The sequence below is a fragment of the Silurus meridionalis genome, chromosome 26 (assembly GCF_014805685.1).
Source record: "Silurus meridionalis isolate SWU-2019-XX chromosome 26, ASM1480568v1, whole genome shotgun sequence".
Classification (NCBI taxonomy): Eukaryota; Metazoa; Chordata; class Actinopteri; order Siluriformes; family Siluridae; genus Silurus; species Silurus meridionalis.
The window spans coordinates 1,412,530-1,419,081 of NC_060909.1; positions in this window are offsets into that span (position 1 = coordinate 1,412,530).

The following is a 6,552-nucleotide window of genomic DNA, read 5'->3' on the forward strand; positions in this document are numbered from 1 at the left end:
ACCTCATTTCATGCATCGGACCTCGTATGAAGGTGTAAAAAAAGATCTGGTGCTATTCTGACCACGTCTGCGGGCAGCAAGTCAGAATACAGAGAAAGCGTTGAATTCCACATGAAACTGGGAAAATCTGCCGCAGAGACGTTTGACGTGACTTACGTTTGACATCCGGCAATGCTACGAGAAGCAGTTCGAGTTGTTTTGAGCGGCACACGCGCTTCAAGAGCATAGCTGGAAGGAAACAAAAGATCAGGAAGACCTTCAACGAGCTCGACCACCAAAAATGTGGAAACAGCAGCTATAACGCTAATGTTGCTAAAAACGCAATGAAGCTTTGGTTAATTAGCATTGCTAACCTCAGTTTAAATCTGTTAAGATGAATACATTTGGTTATGTTTCTAAAGAAACTATTTATATTTTGCTGTTTGTAGCTATATCATATACTATTCCAGGATTATATTTCAAACTAGTCTGGCTCCGCCTTTTTCCATTTTTTTTTTTTTTATTCCTTTTTCCTTTGTGAAGGGCAAATAATTGGGCTATTAAAGAGATATTAGTGTGTTTACTCATGCAGCATTTTTCTCGCAGCTTGCTGCTTGTTTTCTAGCAGGAGCCAAACAATAGATAGACAATCAAGCCTCTCTAACCCCTGAGGCTATTGAGAAGAAAGTAAGCCTACTCTTTCTATGTATTTTTTCTTTATTGAATAATAAAAAAATGAAAAGAAAAGAAAAAAGCCTGACATGTCTTCGAGGCAAGTCTGCGTCCCCTTTCTTGCTCCTTGATTCTGTCCCTGAGGTCTGATCTTTCCCTGTCCATGGAGACAGCTGGAGCCTCTCACCTCCTCACATCTCCCAGCCAGGTCTCTTGAATGACTACCCAGAATCCTTTGCACGAAGGACACTCGGGTCATCTGCGTTTTGTTCCTTTTTTTGTTCTCTTCCTGCTCCATTTGAGTACAAGAGCGCCAATGCATTTTTTTTTTTAAAACCATCCTTAGGCTGAAAGGTGTAATTATTCGACTCCGAAAATATCCCACCGGCTGCTCTTGCCCCGCTGCTGCACGCCGCTCGGCACGTATAATTTAATTTGAATTCATTACCCCGCTCCGTTAATGTATTCATGACTTTCAGTCCCCCCGTGCTCTCGTACCACCTGGAGTGTCCTGCCTTATCTGTGTCAGCTCTGGGGGCCCCTGGGGGGCGGTGAAGGGGACGAGGGGCTGAGACGAGAGACGCATGATGTCCCCAGTGTCCCAACGGTCATTAGGCTGCACTGGAATGCGTCATTTGGAGCAGCTGGGATAACAGGGGGGTGGGTGGGGGGGGGAGACACCTGGAGCCCAGCGTGATGAGATGGAGAGGCGTGGATTAAAGTACAGGGGGGGGTTGGAAAGTGCCAGGTCCCACGGGCCTCGTCACAAGAAGGGGGTAAAATGTAGACAAACACATGCACTCATCAAAGAGATTCTCAGGGACAATGAGAGTGTGATTTTTATCTCTTATTAGGGTCATGCATGATTTGAAGAACTTCAGAACCGAGCGAATGATGCAAATCTTTTGATTTGGGTCAGATTACAACTGAGAAGTGAAAGAACTTAGGAGATAATAGGAAGCTGAACAACATATCTGGTCATGGAATATGATTTACATTACTTTCATCCTCAATAAACCATTCAGTAAACCCAGGTGCCTGGAGGATATGGAAAGAGGCAGGGCCAGAAGACCAGAGACCACGCCCATAAAAGTGGGATAAAAGTGGATAAATTCAGGAGAAAATCTTTGAATTTGATCTGCAGCAAATCTTCTACCCAAGCGGAGCCACCGGACCTTCTTCAATGGGGTCCAAGCACTCAAACCTGTAACAATTTTATCGTTTACATCATCTGTGTAGATGCAGCTTTCGCACTGCTCAGGTCTCATACAGGCATTTGTGATTCTAATGAAGTGTTTATAACAAGGTGTTTATAACAAGGTGTTTATAACAAGCTGTTTTTATTTGAGGTGTTTATAACAAGACATTAATAACAAGATGTTTATAACGAGGTGTTAAAACAGCCTTATAAAAAGTGTTTATAAAAAGGCGTTTATAAGAGAGGGTTTATAACAAGCTCTTTATAACTAGGTGCTTATAAAAATTTTTGTAACAAACTCTATAATGGGGTGTTTATAATGAGTTGTTTTTAACAAGGTGTTTCTAACATGGTGTTTATAATACGGTATTTATAACAAGCTGTTTATAACTAGGTGTTTACTACAGGGTTTTTATAATGAGCTGTTTATAACCAGGTGTTTATAGGGAGCTGTTTATAACAAACTGTTGTTAACAAGCTGTTTATAACAAGGTGTTTACAACCAGGTGTTTATAATGAAGTGTTTATAATGAAGTGTTCATAACAAGCTGTTTATAACAATGTGTTTATAACGAGTTGTGTATAAGAGGTGAGAGGTGATGGATCTTCAGAATCCACACCCCCCAAAGACACAACGTGTTTTTATTGATTACTATAACACAAGAAACACGTTCTATTTCATAATAAAACTAACTTTTATCTCTTACTAGTGCCGGTGTGTGTGTGTGTGTGTGTGTGTGTGTGTGTGTGTGTGTGTGTGTGTGTGTGTGTGTGTGTGTGTGTGTGTGTGTGTGTGTTCAAATTCAAATTCAAATTCAAATGAAAATTGTATTTTCACGTACACATTCAAACAGAATGTGTGAAATGTATATTTACGACTGTCCAACATGCAAACATGAGAAATAGAAATAGAATATAAGAATAAAAATGAAGTAAAATAAATAAAATAATTATAAAGTATAGTATAACTAAAAGGTTAACCTGAAAATAAGGTTAAGAATAACATATTAAGAATATAATATTATAAGATATATACATATATACAGTATATATATATATATATATATAAACGAATTGCACAGAAAGGGATGGATGTGTATGGCAGATATTGACAGAAGTACAGATTAAAGTGATTCAGTGTGATTTGTTACAGGATGCAGAAAAACTAGTTCATGCTTTTGTTACTTCTAGATTAGACTACTGTAACGCTTTACTGTCTGGGTGTGCGAGTAAGTGCATAAATAAGCTTCAGTTAGTCCAGAATGCAGCAGCAAGGGTCCTCACTAGATCTAGGAAATATGACCACATCACCCCTGTTTTAATCAGTCTACACTGGCTCCCAATCAAATCTCGCATTGATTATAAAATATTACTACTGAGGTATAAAGCACTTAACGGTCTCGCACCGCAGTATCTGAGTGAACTTCTGTACCAGTATGATCCTCCACGCCTACTTAGATCAAAAGGTGCTGGCTATCTGTTGGTTCCTCAAATAATGAAGACTACAGCAGGGGGCAGATCTTTCTCTTATAAAGCCCCACAGTTATGGAACAGCCTTCCAATCAGTGTTCGGGACTCAGACACAGTCTCAGTGTTCAAGTCGAGGTTGAAAACTTATTTATTTAGTCAAGTCTTTTATCAGTAGATTTTTCTTAGGTAAAGGAGCAGATCTGGAGGGAACATGGATATAGAGTGTTTGGTGAACTGGTATATTTGTATGCTGTCGTCCCTCACATTCACACGTTCACTCAGGTTTGTTGACGGTGGTGTGGTGGGTCGTCTCTTATCCCAGAGATCCCTCATGTCTGTGTTACCTTCTGGTTCTCCCTTTTAGTTATGCTGCCATAGCGAGTCTTGCCGGAGTCCAAACTGCACAGTGACATTAACTTTCATACACCAATAGTTACACTTAATAATCCATATCCTTCTCTTCCGTCACCCTCTCTCTCTCTCTCTCTCTCTCTCTCTCGGTCGAGTTAAACATGCTCCTGAGGCTCCAGTGACCACTGTTCCTGCCCCTCTCCCTCCTTGGATCTTCACACTTCTGTGCAGCTTGGGACGGTCTCTCATCAACACCTTGGGTGGTTCCATATAATTCGGAGTAGAACGGGTGCTTTGAGGACGGATTGACTGTAGTTGGTGTCGGCGGTCTGCTGCACTGACTCGGGAGTGCAGTTTGCTTCTGATCATCATCACTGTACCCGCAACTTTGTATATATGCTTCAAATGGACATTTGGTGCAACCCAGATGAGGATGGGTTCCCTCTTGAGTCTGGTTCCTCTCAAGGTTTCTTCCTTATGCCATCTCGGGGAGTTTTTCCTTGCCACAGTTGCTCATCAGGGACAAACATACTTACAAAGAACATATTTACATTTAATCACCACATTATCTGTGTAAAGCTGCTTTGAGACAATGTTCATTGTTAAAAGCGCTATACAAATAAAAATGAATTGAATTGAATTTGTCCTTAAAGTGTCCATGTGCTGGTGCCAGTCTCGAGTTATAGTGTGTGTGTGTGTGTGTGTGTGTGTGTGTGTGTATTTGAATGACAGGCTGCAATTACTATTCATTTACTCTCATTAAAAGACCAGGAGAGAAGCAACTCACATCAAGGCCTTCATTTAATTAATAATGCACACACACACACACACACACACACACACACACACACACACACACACACACACACATACACACACAAACACACACAGGACATATAAAAGGTGACAGATATTACTATTTGAGACACAGACAGAAAGACGGAGACATAACGAATATAGTGGACATAGTGGATTGTGATTGAATAGTGGAAGCTACTGAGCAACTCAAGAACTTTGAGGATGGATTTGGACTGTAATTGATATTAACAGTCTTCTACAATGTTCTAAGAACCACAGTTTTGCATGAACAGTTCTGCATTTCAGCACCAATCACCGAACAGCACCTCAACGGTGATAGAACTGTAATTATCAGACATTCAGTGTTGAGGATGAGGATGAGGATGAGTTCCCTTCTAAATCTTTTCCTCTTAAGGTTTATTCTATCTCAGCCACTGGTTCACCCATTAGATATAAAATTGTAATTATAAGGAACAAACTTATGCATTCATTATTATTGCTTTATTTCTATACAGCTGCTTTGAGACAATGTCCATTGTTAAAAGTGCTCTACGAATAAAATTTTAAATTGAATATCACGAGGCCACAAAAGTAAAGACACTCTGAGGACAGTTGTGTTTGTAAATGATGCTGTGTGCTGTGTTGAAAATTACAGGAACTGAAATTAGTTCTTTAAAAAATGGACTGAACATTTAAAAGAGGAAAGGATCAATAACAGTGAGGCTGAGCCCCCTAAACAGGCGCTAATGCAGAATCACTAACGGTCAGAAGCGACACACACAGAGTGTTTATTTAGATTTCCTTTTTAGGAGTAACTGTTCCTTTAAAAAAAAATGTCAGGCTTGTTTTAATCAATGGAAAAAGAAATCGAGAAATTGGCATTTGCATTCTGTGAACCCTCCAATACACATCAATGCAATTCTCTTCCATCTCTCTTTCTCTCTCTCCTTTTCTTTCTGCACTTTAACTCATCTTTCTGCACGTGTGGCTTGTCAATGCTGATGATGAATCTGTTTATAAGTGCAGAGCACTGATTTCACCCGAGTGGGATCTCTCTCCCTCTTTCTCTCCCTCTCTTCCTGCATCTCTCTATATTTGATGCTCGATCTCTTTTACCAATAACCGATCCATCATTACTGTATCCAACAGGATCGATGAGTAAACCGGATTGATTACATCTAAAAAAGAAGAGATGTCGTTTAAATAGATTATTAAGTCTATACACCGTATGAGCGAAGTTTTGTGGACACTTGTGCATAAGATTTCTTTTTGAGCATCCAATTCCACATTTATTCTCCATTTGCCTTTATAATAAGCTCCACTCTTCTGGGAAGATGTTTCACTCAATTTTTGGAGTGTGCTTGTGGAGCCACAGGGGTGTTAGTAAAGTCAGATACTGATGCAGGTGAGAAGGTAAGGAGACCTTGGGTGCAGGCAGCGTTCACATTCATTGTTCAATAGGATTGAGTTGAGAGCATTATAGCAGGAGATCTTCTACATCTTCCAACCCATGTAAAGCAGATCTTCATGGAGCTGGAATTGTGTACAGGGGCATTGTCATGCAGGAAGTCTTCTAGTTCAAGTGAAAGATCCATTTAATGACATACAAAGATATCCGATACAAATGTGTGCCTTGAAATTTGGGGGAAAAGTTTGGAAAAGTGGAAAAGTCAGGTGAAGTCAGGTGAAGTCAGGTGTCCATTTTTGGTCATACTGCATATTGCCATCCTTACCATGGCTTACCGAAGTGCTGGAGTAGCTGCAGATTTGAAAAAATAAAATGTATTTTTAGTTTGTTGAACACATGCAAGTTAAAATTCCAGCAGCTCAGGTCTCTGTTGGAGGTGGTGAAAGAGGCGAGTGTTATCGGTTCATCTCAGCTGGGTTTGGTCTCCCAGAGACTCGGACCATATGGCTCTCTGTCAGGCCTCGGCTTTTAATTTACCCGTAGTGTCTTTCCTCCGTACACATGCACCAACAATTTATCCCAATTGCTGATTTAATCAGGAGTGCCAGAAGCAGTGGAGAGGAGCAGGATTCTGGAATACACACACACACACACACACACACACACACACACACAC